Here is a 16,892-nt window from a genome sequence, read left to right as displayed (position 1 = left end):
CACTTTTCCTACCAGTCTCATTGTGCCTTCTTCAGTGTTTCTTGTTTGAAGATTCCTCTTTAGTCCAAAGTTGGTTTTTTCAAATGATGGTTCTTAAAATTAGTTTGTAATCCACTTTGGTTCTGGGAGGTGGAAGTTGGTATGTCTGCCTTCTCCATCGCCATCTTGTCTTCCTATAGAAATGTGATTTTAATAAGGAGAGAAAAGGAAAATCAAATTTGTCTAAGTTTAATGACAACTTTACTAAAGTGCAATAAAAAATAATCATGTTTAAAATTGGTGAGTTGGTGTTGAGTTTCCAATCTTACAAATATTTTGTGTAACAAAATTCAAAAATCAAAGAAAATTTTCAAATAATTTAAGTGCAGAAAGTAGTTTTTAGATATTATTAAATCAGGGCTTCTTGTTATTGACCACAAAAGTTAGGTGTTTTAATAATGTCATGACTTTGTGCCACTGTGCTTCAGTTTCACCCTGGGAAGATGGATACTGCAATGTGCTACCAGATCTCTCCAGTGAATGAGGGAATCATTTTCTGATTTTGGGAGTGCTGCCAAAAGATGGTTGTTAGCTTCCTACCCTCTTTGGAGGCTTCTTTTTCTAAGAAAAGTAAGTCTTGCCCCAAGTCATGTCTCCTCCCATGGTAGCCTGCTTCTAAACATTGACCAATGCGTTGGTCACATAAACAGACCCTATACTCCAATATGAAACAACTTTGAAACCCATTCCAGCTTGTTTCCCATTGAATGAGTGAAAGATTTCCCTGGGACTATATCACAATTCAACTTCTTTACCAAGCCTTCTTCCTTCCCTTCTCTTTCTCAGTGCTGCTCCCAAGAGTGCTCCTAAATAATTCCCATTATCAGCATCTACTTCAGTGCAATTTAAAATTCAATACCATAGAATGCCTAAAATGGGGTTCTAGTCACAGTATTCTCGTGTTTATTTTTATTTTTTTGGAGATGAAGGAATAGAGTTAGAACTGTTGGTCCTAAAGAAACTGAGTAATGTGGGTATTTGGGTGATGACTGAAAACTACATAAATGTATTAGGCTATAATTAACATAAAAATATTCAGGACTATACTAAGTGGCTGGCAAACTATAATTGCTCAATAAATAAAATTTAATACATATGTGTAAGAACAGGCTTTTCCTATCTAGTTTTCTAATAATTCTTTGACAGTTGTGATGGTTTCATGATCATTCTCTCTACCTTGAACCCATTGCTGCAGCCTTTTAGAGCTTATTATGAATGATGCATTCATAGAATAAGAAACATTATATTTTTCTGATTTCTCCAATCTCTTAAAGTCCTAATATCACATTAGTGACAGATCTTTTTCACATTTTATGAGATATTGCCACTGAAGCCTCATTAAGTTATTGACAAAAGTGAAACTGCAAGATAATCTTCATTTGCAAACTTAATGTTCTCTTGCCATGGAATGTAACATATGAATAAATTCCAAGGAGTAGGACAAGTCTAAGAAGTTGTTATCATGCTTGCTATATGGAATTTAGTACTAAGATTGGTTACTGGTCCTATGGCATTCTGACCAAGTCCACTATGACATTTATTATGCAAAACTGCTCAGCTAAATTTCTAACTGACCCATTGGGTTTACTCCTGCGAGTCCTAGGTCTATATCATTTGCTTCTTATATGGTATCATGAGTCTTTATAGAAATAAACATTCTGTTCACATTTACTGAGATTTCCTTTATTTTTCTTAACACTGTTCTTCCTCAGCTCAACATAAAATGGTAGTAGACTTAAAATATTAATATATATAATTTTAACCAATATTTCACTAGAAGACCTGAGCTAAAAGCATAGTTTCTGAAATATTTTTCTCATTTTCCCACATCTCAGTGGTATTTATTTACTCTTTTTCTAGTCTTTTCCTTGTTCTACCTTAGAGTGAACTTATTTATGATTTTATGTTTATATTTCTACTATAAAGAAAGTCAACTGTCTGAAGTTGTTCTTTGTTTTATTCCTCCCTTTAATATTCTATGCATAGATGTTCAATAAATATTTGTTAAGTGAAAGCATCATTAAATGTTAAAGCAGGCCCTGGCTGATTGGCTCAGAGGTAGATCATTGGCCCGGTGTGTGGAAGTCCTGGGTTCAATTCCCGGTAAGGGCACACAGGAGAAGCACCCAGCTACTTCTCCATCCTTCCCCTTCTCCATCCTCTCTATTTCTCTCTTCCCCTCCTGCAGCCAAGGCTCCACTGGAGCAAAGCTGGCCCGGGTGCTGAGGATGGCTCCATGGCCTCTGCCACTAAAATGGCTCTGATTGCAGTGGGGCAACAGATGGGCCAAGCATCGCCCCCCTGGTGTGCATGCCAGGTGGATCCTAGTAGCATGCATGTGGGAGTCTGTCTGACTGCCTCCCTGCTTCTCACTTCAAAAAAATACAAGAATCTAGTATTTTTAATCCAGGAAAGTACTTATTGAATTCAGAGCCATAGTCCTACCTTTGAAAGTGTATCTGTCAGCAGGATGTATATCTTAAAAAGTGGAGGGTGCACTTTCACAATTTTAATCGCAGAGCCTGCTGTCTTTCTGATCTATTCAAAGCTTTGAAAAGCAACACTAGAGCTACACTCCTATATATGATCAATGGTTTTACTGTGCAAAGAGCTCCACATTTCTCTTACTTTCCCTTGGCCTATTTTTATTGATGTTTAATTATCCAGTCCTTATCCAGCATAAAAAAAAAAACTATTTCCATATATTTCCATGTCTTTTATTCAAGTTTTTAAAAAAGTGACATGTTTATATGACATTTGAAAAATATTAGTCAATGTTACAGATTTCTCAAATCTTATTTATTTTACAAAAAATACTTATGCAACAGAAAAATGCACAATAAGCTTGTAATTACATTATCAATATATAATAAGAACTACTATTATTAAATTTACAAACCAGGTTATACAAACTTAAAATTTAGACAAAAGCTTTTTAGGATGCACTCTCAAAATCTCAACCTTAAAAGATAAACAAGAATTATGTTTAAAAACCCTCTAATGATTAGAACAGTGAAATAAATATGAAATACATCTTTTTGGCATTAACAACAAACTGTTGTTTTATCTTTATGTAAGAGCATAATTAAATCTTTATTGTAAGCTATCTCTAATATAATGTAACTTTGTATTAGAAACTTTTTAAAGAACTACGATTAGCTATTATTAGCAAGACAGGTAATAGCAAATGTTGGAGAGGCTGTGGAGAAAAAGGAACCCTCATCCACTGTTGGTGGGAATGTAAAGTAGTACAACCATTATGGAAGAAAGTATGGTGGTTCCTCAAAAAACTGAAAATAGAACTACCTTATGACCCAGCAATCCCTCTACTGGGTATATACCCCCAAAACTCAGAAACATTGATACGTAAAGACACATGCAGCCCCAAGTTTATTGCAGCATTGTTCACAGTGGCCAGGACATGGAAACAACCAAAAAGCCCGTCAATAGATGACTGGATAAAGAAGATGTGGCACATATACACTATGGAATACTACTCAGCCATAGGAAATGATGACATCGGAACATTTACAGCAAAATGGTGGGATCTTGATAACATGATACGAAGCGAAATAAGTAAATCAGAAAAAAACAGGAACTGCATTATTCCATACGTAGGTGGGACATAAAAGTGAAACTGAGAGACATTGATAAGGGTGTGGTGGTTACGGGGGGGGAGGGGGGAATGGGAGAGGGAAAGGGGAGGGGGAGGGGCACAGAGAGAACAAGATAGAGGGTGACGGAGGACAATCTGACTTTGGGTGATGGGTATGCAACATGATTGAACGACAAGATACCCTGGACTTGTTATCTTTGAATATATGTATCCTGATTTATTGATGTCACCCCATTAAAAAAATAAAATTATTTTAAAAAAAAAACTATTCTTTTATAATAGGGAAATGATGAAAGATAATTTATATTACAAATAAATGCTTAGCATAGAGTAATACAGAGATAGAAGTTGTTATTTATTATTCCTAATACTTTTTTTTTTCCATGGCCTTAGTGCAGTGACTAGAAATTCCATATAAGGCAGTATTTTCTGAAAATGTCTTAGAGGTTTTTGTTAAAATAACTTGTTTTTTAGAAGGAAAATTAATAATATACATTTAATTGTTAGTGTTTTATTTCAATATTGACTAATTTCTACCATCAGCAAAATGTCTCTCAAATTTGAGGAGTATAATAAGCTACAGTGAGGCCTAATGCACAGAATATGCACTGAATCCTAGGAAGGCAGGAGATGCAATAATAGTATACACTGGAAGAGACAAGACACAATGAGGAGGTAGCCATATAATTGTCTTGAGCACGCCTACACCACTCAAATGAACTCTAGTAAATTATGATGTTTAAGTACATATAGAAAACTTTAAGGCAGATCAGCTATGGCCTCATGCCATATCTTGTCTATTCAAATTGTTTGTTTGTAGCCTCCATTAGAGACAGGTTTTGAAGTCCTTCCTGTCATTCCAACAAAAATGGACTCAAATAATAATTAATGCCAGATACTTAAGAGTTAGAACATGATATGACATTAAATATTCTTCAAAACATGATATGCTATGATGACAACCACCACAGTCAGAATGACTATAATATAAATGATTAAAATTTAATAATTAAGAGTCTAAGTTAATAAGTCAGTAAGAAAAAGACAAATATCATATGATTTCACTTATATCAGGAATCTAAAGAACAATATAGTTGAACAAGCAAAACAGAAATATATTCATATAGATACAGACTGATGTTTGCCAGAAGTGAAGGGGGTTTCAGGGACTGGATGAAAAAGTTGAAAGGATTTGGAAGTATAGACTTACAAAAAATCACAGGGATGTAAAGTACAACATAAGAATTATAGTCAATAATATTCTAATAACTATGTATGGTGCTAGTTAGGTACTAGAAATATCAGCAGAAACACTTTTTAAAATATATGATTACCTAATCACTGTGCTATACACCTGAAAAAATATAAAATAATCTAAAATGTAAACTGTATTTGAAAATTTAAAAATATAGAAAAAAGATGATGAACCAAAATACTGCTGAAAAAGAACTGTTTTAAATAATTGTAACAACATTTAAAAGACAAAAAAATCTTTTTTTTTAATTTTTATTAATGTTAATGGTGTGACATTAATAAATCAGGGTACATATATTCAAAGAAAACATGTCTAGGTTATCTTATCATTCAATTATGTTGCATACCCATCACCCAAAGTCAGATTGTCCTCCGTCACCTTCTATCTAGTTTTCTTTGTGCCCCTACCCCTCCCCCTAACCCTCTCCCTCCTTCCCTCCCACCCCTGGTAACCACCACAATCTTGTCCATGTCTCTTAGTCTTGTTTTTATGTTCCACCAATGTATGGAATCATGTAGTTCTTGTTTTTTCCTGATTTACTTATTTCACTCCGTATAATGTTATCAAGATCCCACCATTTTGTTGTAAATGATCCGAAGTTATCATTTCTTATGGCCGAGTAGTATTCCATAGTGTATATGTGGCACATTTTCTTTATCCAGTCTTCTATTGAAGGGCTTTTTGGTTGTTTCCATGTCTTGGCCACTGTGAACAGTGCTGCAATGAACATCTTAATGTGGAAAAAACAGTGTAAAATATACTGCTCACAAAAAGTAGGGGATATTTTTAAATGAATATGAAGCGATAAAAAAGAAGCATTTGATTTTTTTATTAAACAAGAACATCAGAAAATCAAACTATAAGTCAAAGTATGCTCTTCAATTATGCAAATAAGATGCAAAACTAACTTTTATTTCATTGGTGAAAATGCACTATGCAAAAGACTGAAAGTACTAGTGCAGCAGTTCTCAACCTGTGGGATGCAACCCCGGCGGGGGTCGAACGACCAAAACACAGGAATGGCCTAAAATACATATTCCGATGGCTTTGGGCGATCCCCGATCCCCGATCCCCGTGTTTTGGTCGTTCGACCCCTGCTGGGGTCGTGACCCACAGGTTGAGAACCGCTCTACTAGAGTATCTGCATGTTTCCTGATCCCTTAGTTTTTATGAGCTAATAATCTTAGTACTCTTCTGTGCATTTAAAACTAACACAATTAGTGAACAAGAGAAACAAAACTGTACATTCACATTAGATTATTTGCTCTTACAGAAATTTAATCGGTTAGACTAGTAGTTATCAAACTTTTTGAAGTTGGGGCTCATTTAAAATTCTACAAATAATTTTTATGTAGGTGCACTATATACAAATTTCAGAGAAATATGTTATAATAATTAAATCAAATATTAAAAGAGTATATATAAATTCCAAGCGTGCTCTTATGGTAATTAAACAAAATAAATACTACAAAATTAAATTTATTCTGACCTTAAAAGACATTATTATGTTACATTTTTTGAGTTGTGCTTTTTAGAATTTGTAAAAAAGAGGGGTTAAAAATAAAAAGAATAACAAGAAAGTTATCTTTTTATATATATAGACACATTCTTAGTAAGATTTGGTAAATTCAGCAGGTCCCGGCGCAAATGTGTTGTTTTTTCATTCTTGTGTTTATGAGAAACATGAGACTGATGTGTCCTAGTGATTTCTTCAATGTTTGAGCATATCTTTGAAAGGCAAACTCTCATTTCCTTGTAAATACATTGAAGAATTCTTCTTTTTACTATTAATTGTGTTGAGGGTAGAAAATCCTGATTCACATAAATAGAATGTTGAAACTTGTAGTAAAATGTTCAAAGCTTTTTTAGATATTGCCACATATTCTTCTTTTATAGAAATCCAAAAGGTTTCAAGAGATAATTCCTTATATTTAATCATCAATCCATAATCAGTGGATATAGCTGCCAGTTTTTCTTCTTCTGTTAATGTTAAACCAAAATCACTTGAAACTTCCATGAATGGGTTTCTAATCCAATTGTATTTTTTCAGTGTTAGGTGATAGTAAGTGCTATAAATTAAATTCTTCCCATCAGCCTTCAAGTCTTATTTTATTTACACTTAACTTTTGCTCACTTCCGGAATCAGATTCTTCAATATCACGCTTCTTTTTGAGAAATCTATTCATTTTACTTGGGTGTATTTATCTAAAAATAATTTAATGCTGTGTTAATAATAAATATAATAATGATGTGTTAACAAAAAGAGAGGTATTTCTGTAATGAAATGGTATAATAAGTAACTGTATTTATTTTTTATATCTGGGCACATGCTGCGGACCATTGCAGCTAGTAATTCCAGGTCCCGAGTGGGAACATTGTGGAATTAAGAAAATACATGGTTGGGAGGGTCCTGTAATTGTTGCTGGCAAGAAAAAACATGCCCAAAATCCACATCTTGTTTTATTTATGGGGCAAAGTGAGGCCATTAGCAAATCAGTGGTCTCTGATAACGTTTCCAAGGCAATCCAAGAATTTTACCAAGTACAGAAAACCTGCATCATACATCATATCATCTTAACTTTATATCAAACAAAGAACAGAAGAAACTGTCTCCAGTCTTTCTGGGGAACATGGTGGGTAGCATAAGCAATCTAGCACCACAGTTTAACAGCCTTTTGCAACCTGATCAGGCAAGTGAGGTTGGGAGTTAAGCAGACTGTCAGTTTACAGCCAATTCCCCACACCTCTGTCCCCACAAAATCTAAACTCTAAAAACCCTCTTGGTTTTTTGGTTCCCAGAGGCATATATTTCTCTGGAATACCATAGGGTACACCTGGAAATCTTCTAGGGTGCACCAGTGCTCTTTGGCACACACTTTGAGAATCACTGGGTTAGACCAATATACAGAAAAAGAGTATTCATTAATTATGTTTTTAAAAAAAGCTTCAGATCTCCTAAAAAATACGTCTTTTAAAGGTGAATTTTTGAAGTTTCTCTATTTCAAATACATTTTACTGGTTAAAGCAAGCAAGAACATGAAATTGTCATTAGTTCCAGCTATTAAAGAAAAGAAGCAATAAATTTCTATCTTCATTAATCACATCTCAACTGCCAATCCAAAAATAAAAGTCCTCAGAAGGCCATCATCAGTTTAACAGGTTGAGAATTGCAATTTCTTTTAATAGCTAATGCCAGAGAATTGTTAGAAGCAAATTTGATAGAGGCAATATGTCAATTAATATAAAGTGACCATCAGTCACTAATTTTTGTACAGATCATAGTTCACATTAAAATCAAAGCCAAATTTAAAATGGCACTCTGCCTTCTATGAGCACTTGACAGGTGACATGAAATGGATTTGTGATATACATAGAGAAATACATTTTTACAAGTCTTTTCTGTGGGTTTTTCCCCTCTATGTGTTAAAAATTCATTTAAACCTTTATCAAATTGGGCAACAAATGACAATCCCAAAGGATACAACTGTTCTAAGATATTTACTCTGAGTTTGAGCAAAGCCTTATCAAAAGATTCCTAGACAGGTAGAGTATGTGGTACTAATCTTTAATTCCTAGGAAAGTAAGACTCAATTTTTGTATCTTTGTAAACATCCTTTTAATAATTTCAATTCTTAAAACTATCTCTATTGTTATAAAGTACCTCAGACTTTCAAGAGATTTCTCTGGAGAAAATGACATTTTTAAGTATCCTACTTATTAACTTTATACCTGAAAAATAGGGGGAATCAGGGAAAACATAAAACTTTTTTCATTTTTTAAAGCATATTCATGCACATAGAATGTAGTGGCTAAAAACACAGACTCTGGAACCCAAAAGTTATAGTTCAAAATTTAGCTCTACATATTTAGGCAACCTTGACCAGCTTACTGAACACTCCTATACCTTAATTTTTTTTAATTTTAAAATGGGAATAGTAATAATACCTGACTCAATTCTGACAGAAATTGACTATGCTTTTGAGAATTGAATAATTTATTTCTAATGTCTTTTATTCATTATAATCAGTCTTACCATATATAGACCCATTCAGTAAAATTATTGCCTCCAAGATGTGTAACTATGGCCTAAAAGTCTATTTTATAACATTACTAAGAATCATTATCTTCCTTACATATATTTCCCCTCTGTCTTTATAAACCTCAACTTGAGCACATGTTATTAAAGAATACCGAGAGATTACTGGTTCAAATGGGACTGCTGGTTATTTTTTTAATTGTATTGTTTGATTACAGTTGGCATTCAAAAAAATTTTTTTGTATTAGTTTCAGATATACAACAGAGCAGACAGACATTCATATAGGTTACAAAGTGTTTCCTCTAATAACTCAAGTTCACTAGACACCATAGAGAGTTATTACAGTATTGGTAAGTATATTCCCTATGCTTTACCTAACATCTCCATGCCTATTTTGTAACTGTCAATTAGTACTTATTAACCCCAACACCTTTTATTTATTTTAATATCCCCTAATACACCTGTGTTTTGGCTAGAGAAAGACAAATACTACATGATATCACTTATATGTGAAATAAAAGAACAAAATAAATGAACAAACAAAATAGAAACAAATGCCAATGGTTTAATCATGCTTTTCTATTATATACTGTCCTGAACTTCATTCAAAATTGAAGAAAATATGTTTATTTGCCTCTGTCTTGGAAAAATACAACAGTATGTCACTGGGCAAGTTACTTCATCTTTTTTGTCTGTTTTCTTATCTAGAAAAGGGGCATAAAAATAGTTTCTATTTTCTAGGGTTATTGTGAGAACTAAATGACATAACACATGTAAAGTCTTGCCCATAACAAAATAATAGTCCTTACTTTCATCTATGAATCATATTCCTTTGTTTAGAATTGATGTCTGTAGATCTACAATAAAATACCTACCTTGTGAGTATCTTGAAGTGAAGGCAGGAGAAATAAATACTACATGCACATATAAAAATCCTATAGAATAAGTGATGCATATTTTTTATAAATAAACATAAATAAGTACATGGGAAAAAAGCTATTAGAGAAAAACTCTATTAACAAATCTCTTAAACTGAATGTATGATTCTGGTGAAAACTGTGTTCTTGAAAGAATAAATGAAAATTATCTTTACTTCCACAGATTGAATCTTAAAAGTAATTTTTAAATGTTTAGATTTTTCTCAAAAAAATATTTAAATGTATACTTAAATAATTTCACTATTATATTATTGTTCCTTTATTAAATTGACATCTTTTGGCTGACCAGGTGGTGATTCAGTGGATAGAGTGACGAACTGGGATGTGAAGGACCCAAGTTCAAAACCCTAAGTTACCAACTTGAGAGAGGGCTCATCTTGTTTGAGAGAGGGATCACCAGCTTATGTATGGGCTCACCAGCTTGAGTGTGGTATTATAGATATGACCCCAAAGTTGCTGACTTCAGCCCTAGGTGCTGGCTTGAGCAAGGGGTCACTCGCTCTGCTGTAGCCCCCCCCCACTTCCCATCAAGGCACATATGAGAAAGCAGTCAATGAACAACTAATGTGCTGCAACAAAGAGTTAATGCTTCTCATCTCTCTCCCTTCCTGTCTACCTGTCCTTCTCTGTCCCCCTCCTTGACTCTATCTCTCTCTTTCTCTCTCTCAAAAAAAGGAAAAAAATTAACAACTTTTAAAATAAATAACAAATTTTAGAAATCATGGAGAATTAATATACTGTTTAAGAGAATATTTAAAACAAAACTTTGCATTTCATTTTATAGTACATGCCTAAATATAAATTTACAATGATTTAAAATAACCACTATTTTCCCAAAAGTTTCAAAAACATTGGCTCCCTTGAATATGTAAAGTTTTGGAGATGTAGATAAGTAATGCTCATCTATTTGAAAGCACATATAATGCAAAATACTATAATCATTTAAAGATCTTATTTTTTCCATGCATTTTTTTTTGTGAAAAAAACCTATTCAATCTCATCAGTGAATCTTTGGCAACACATTCTTTTGTCATATTTGAACTACTTTTGTAATTTAGCATAGTTTTTTAGAGAATATTGTATTAACTTATAAATTGAGATACAACATATTTTGAATCACGTATGACACTATTACTAAAAAATATATCCTACTACTTAAATAGCTATTCCCACAAACTTAAGACACTTATTTTTGTACTATCTTTTTGTTTTGTTGTGTTGTGGGTTTTTTGTATGTATTTTTCTGAAGTGAGAAGTGGGGAGGCAGAGAGACAGACTCTAGCATTTGCCCAATCAGGATCCAATCAGCATGCTCATCAGGGGGCAATGCTCTGCCTATCTGGGACATTGCTCCCTTGCAACCAGAGCCATTCTAGCACCTGAGGAGAAGGCCATGGAGCCATCCTCAGTGCCTGGGCCAACTTTGCTTTAATGGAGACTTGGTTGTGGGATGGGAAGAAAGAAACAGAAGAAGGAGATGTAGAAAGGTGGAGAAGCAGATGGGCACCTCTCTTGTTTGTCCTGGTTTCGAATTGAACCCAGGACTTTCACAGGCTAAGCCAATACTATATGGCTGAGCCAACCAGCCAGGGTTTGTAATATATTGTTTATTTTGTTTATAATATATATATATTTGTTTATTTTATATATATATATATATCATCAATTCCTTGTGAAAGTGTTTATAATTTCAAAGTGGCTTTCAAAAGCCTGTTAACAATGGCAGCCAACATTTTACACAATTAATAAAATAACCAAAATTGTTACAAATAATCAATACATTAATGTATTTATTTGGCAGTGTTATTTTCAAATATAGTATTGGATGGACTCTGTAAGTTTTTAAACGTGTCCCAAATGAGATCATGCCAGACAAGTGTGTTTCTCCCAAAGCTTAAGATGATTTTTTTGTTTTGTTTTTGAAAATAAATCAATTGAGACTTTTATTCCCAGGCAGATAGACTAAATATACCTTTTCTTATTCTCTTCAAAACACAAGAAAAAAATCTGGTTATTTTATTGTCACATTTTCCCATGTATAAGACACTCCCTTTTTTGAAAAATTTGTGGTCTAAAAACTAGGTGCGTGTTATACAGTGGTTGTAGATTTTTTACTTGCATTTTGTGCTTTTCATGCTTGTTGTCTTTGAGCTCATTGTTTCACACTTGTTACTAGTATATTATAGTATGTTATGTTTTGCCACATTCTGCCCAGAAATGGTTCTGAAATGATTTTTGTATAGCGCTGAATTTAAATTAAAAGTCATCCAGTTTGCAAAAGTCAATGGAAATAGTGCCACTAAGGGTAAGTTTCATCCTCCTCCAACTGAGAAATCAATCTGAGACTGGCTACAAAAAGAAGAAACCCTACTGAAAACACCACACAGAAGAAGGCCAGGAGAGGCAAGTCAGAAAAACGGCCTGATTTAGAGGGAATTGAAGATATGGATTGAAGAGCAAAGGGCCATTGGAATTCCTGTGTCCACAAAGATGGTTCAGCATGAGGCAAGAAGAATTGCTGATAAAAAAAGAAGTTACTGATTTCAAAGGAGGACACAATTGGTGCTTCAGGTTCATGAAACAGAATGGACTAAGCATGTGTACATGCACAAGACTTGCCCAAAATATACCTGAAAGCTATGAGCAGAAGGTCCTTGAGTTTTGTTGTTTGTCATTAAATGTTCAAAGACACATTAGTTTGAGTTGGGATAGATTGCAAATATGGATGAAATCTCACTTCAATTTGATGTCCCAAGTAACAGAACTATTGATAAGAAGAGGTAAAAACTATAACTCTGAAGACAAATGGACATGAAAAGAGCCATTATATAGTTGTTCTAGCTTGTTGTACGGATGGAACCACGATGCCTCCTATGCTGATTTTCAAATGCTAAAAGAAGACATTCGTCTAGCAGTGATTGTCCACTTTCATGCCAAGGGTTGGCTGGATCAGGATGGGATGAAGAACTGGTTTGAGAACCTTTGGAGAAAGAGACCAGATGGGTTCTTACACAAACCTGTCTTTTTGGTTTTTGATCAGTTCAAGGCACATATAACAAAAAAGAAAACACAAAGAAGATTGCTGCAGAGCAAAAAACAAAACTTGCCATCATAACTGGAGGCTTGACATCTCAGCTCCAACCACTTGATGTCAGCATTAACAAACTCTTCAAAGCTGCCATGAGAGATGAATGGAACCAATGAATGAAGTCTTCTGGGGACAATTTGACACCAGCAGGAAGAGTAAAGAAACCAACTACAGTATAGAAGAAGTTAGTACCTGGGTGAAAAAATCCAGGAATAATACTAATATTGAGATTGTTGTCAAGTCATTTAAGAAGTGTGGCATTTCAAATGCCATAGAACTGAAGACAAGGCAATATATGAAGACAGTGATTCATCATCAGACACAGATGAAGCCAAGCTAATGGATTGGAGTTTTGACAGTGATGAGGAGTTGTAGAAATTATATGATGAATAAAACTTAAATTCAATAACTTTATGTAATATTTTTTTCAAATAATGAGCCCCAAAATTAAGGTATTAAGGTGTGTTTTATACATGGAAGTGTCTTATACATGGGGAAATATGATTATATATATATATATATGACACACACACAACACACACACACACATATATATATGACAAAACAAAACATAAGAAAAATCTGAAAAGTGGAGAGAAAAGGGTGAATTTACAACGGAACTTGGACCCAAGAACAACAGGGTGGTAAGTTCTTAAGGTTTTCTTTCTGCTTTATACAAAAATGCCCAAGAAATTCAATTCCCTTTAGCCACAGAACCAAGAAAGAAGAGGCTTAACAAGACACAAAAATCAAGATAATAAAAAGTAATCATTATACTCCAGAATAAGACACAAAAACCATCGCTCTATCCAGACTTGGCCCATGGCTCAGCCTGGCTTCCACCCTCATTAGGTTGTAATGAAGCACTCCAAAACCCCTAAACTGAGTGCTGTGACAGAAGACAAAGAAGGGAGCCAAAACTTTTGTCCTTGCCAGGCATTATCTCACAGTTCTTCAAGTATCAATAAAGACCACATGATGAACTTGGACTTCCACTGGCACCTGGAGATAGAGGCATCCTGTACACCCCTAAAAGGGAAGTATCAGAGAAGTTTAGTTTAGAGTCAAGTTTCATCATTCCTCCCCCAGTAACAAGGCCTCAACCCTACAGTTTTAGTAGAGGTCACATGGGAATCAATAACAAGGCTCTCCAACCCTTCCAGACATAGTGGTATCAGTGAGAGCATAGTGATTAGCCAACTCCTACTCCTGCTTAGAAGTAACACAGATATCCCTCTTTGTAGTATCAGTGGACACTACATGGGACCCCAGACTTCTGTGCCACCTGGAAATAATATTTGATAATTTCTTCTTTTCTCTGATGGAGTGGTGACAGAAGAAGTCAGCTTAAACAGAAAGTTTTAAGTAAGATCCAGAATCTCATACATAAAACATTGAGATTTAAGTGAAAATTATTCATTTTATCAAGAACCATAAAAATCTTAGCATAAAAATAAAAAAGTGGTCACCACACCAAGATCGAGAGATGTTATTAACTATATGAGAATTTTAAATTTATCCTAAAGTGCTTCAATGAACAATTAAAAAAAAACCTCTTGAAACAAATAAGCAAATAGAAAGTCTCTGGAAGGAGATAAAATATATAAAGAAGACACTATTTTTACTTATTTTTTAAATGATTATTTTATTAATTTTGGCAAGAAGAAGGGAAAGAATGAGAGAGAGACAGTAACATCAGTCTGTTCCTGTATGTGCCTTGACCAGGAATTGAACAGGCAACCTCTGTGCATCCAGACGATGCTCTAAGCAACCAAGCTGTCCTGCCATGGCCCAAATGCTATTGTTAGAGCTGAAAAAATACAATAATGATAATATAATTATTGTGTTTCTGTAACTATGCTTTCATTGGGAAAGACAAACTAAAGAGCATGAGGTACCAATTTTTTTTTTTAATTTTAAAAATCAGAATATTGTGTAACACAACATGTTTTGTAGCAATTTAAGTTTATAAGTAATTCACATTATCTCATCTTTGAAGTTTTCATGGAAGAAAAATATTCATGGAGAGAAACTAGACAAAGTTGATCTTTGAATGGTGGTACGATATTGGCAATTTATAATTCCTGTGCAATGCACCATTATGGAAGATATTTGTATGGCAAGGGAAAGATTTCTGGTTCAGTTTTATTCTTGAGATTAACACAATTTATCTATGCTGTACTTAATGTGGCAGAAAAAAAATTGTTTCCATCTCTTTCTCTTCTGTTATCTATCTGTAACTGACATGAACTACTTTGCTCTGCTCTCCTATCTTCAAATGTTTATTATCTAACTCCTGGGCCTCTGACACTCACACATTACTTTTAAAGGTACATGCTAACATTTTATTTATTGAAAGTTTCTCTTGCCATCTTTCCATAGTTTTAAAAAAAGAGAGATAGAGACAGAGAGACATATCTGAAATATTACATAAATACTTAGTTAATTACATTATAAAGAGTATTGTACTTGGGATAAATTATTTTACATTTAATCCCTTTTTTGAGAAAATGCAAAACTGTAAGGACTCAGTAGAAAAACTTTGTTACTTCATTGTCTTTTTGTGGTTGAGTTTTCTAAAATAATTTACTTTGAGTCCAAAAGCGATGATGGTGACTACATGTTTGCTGAGTTGTTTGGTTTTATCTTCAATTGAAACATAACTATTGATCTAAAGTTTATAAGTCTAAGTATTTTCTAAATGCTTAGTGTTATTTAGTTGTCTAGATTAAAAAGTGATTGGTAATATGCCTCTGTTTCCCTTCTGTCATTCCCACTCCTCAAACTACACACAAACATTCACCTGTTTAACTTGTGCAGAATAATGTGACTTTAACCTAATTTAAGAATCTACAAGAACACATCATAATTGACTTTATTAACCACACTCAAAAATGTGTATCATATGATCCAGCATTAACACTTCGGGGTAAAGTAAATTAAAACAAGATAGTGAAGAGGTATCTGCACTCTCATGTTCAACGCCACATTATTCACAATAGCCAAGATATGGAAACAACCTAAATGTCCATCAGTGAATAATTAAAATAAAGAGGACATTTAATATTTCTATATATAAAGTGGAATATTATTTAGCCATAAAAAGGAAATTCTGCCTTTTGCTATGACATGTTTGGAACGTAACGACAACAAAACAAATATTGTAAGATATCGTTTACATGTGGAGTATAAAATAAATCAAAACTCAGAGAAACAGAATAGAATGGTGGGTACCTGGAAAATATAAAGATGTTGGTCAAAGGTCATAAACTTTAAACTATAAGATGAATAACTTTTGGGGATCTAATGTGCAGCCTGGTTATAGTTGACAATACTGTATTATATATTTGAAAGTTGTTAAGAGAGTAAATCTTAAATGTTCTTACCACCAAAAAATAAAAATAAAATGAAACATTAATTATGTGACAATATAAAGGTGTTAGATAAAGCTATAGTGGTAATGATTTTCGATATTAAATATATCATGATCAAAACCAAGAAGAGCACTGGCCCTGCATGTGGAAGTCCTGGGTTTGATCCCTGGCCAGGCACAAAGGAGAAGCACCCATCTGCTTCTCCATCCTTCCCTTCTTTTTTCTTTCTTATCTCTCTCTTCCCCTCTCACAGCCAAGCCTTCATTGGAGCAAAGTTGGCCTGGGCATTGAGGATGGCTCCATGGCTTCTGCCTCAAGTGCTAGAATGGCTCTGGTTGCAATAGAACAACAGCCCAGATGGGCAGAACATCACCCCCTGGTGGGCATGCTGGGTGGATTCCGGTTGGACACATGTATGAGTCTGTCTCTCTGCCTCCCCACTTCTCACTTAAGAAAAATACAAAAAAAATAGATCAACTCATTGTACACTTTAAAATTACAATGTGTTGTATGTCATTTATATCTCAGTAAAATTGAAAAAAACA

This window comes from Saccopteryx bilineata, chromosome 4, assembly GCF_036850765.1.
Source record: "Saccopteryx bilineata isolate mSacBil1 chromosome 4, mSacBil1_pri_phased_curated, whole genome shotgun sequence".
Lineage (NCBI taxonomy): Eukaryota > Metazoa > Chordata > Mammalia > Chiroptera > Emballonuridae > Saccopteryx > Saccopteryx bilineata.
Note: the sequence above shows the minus strand (reverse complement) of the source record.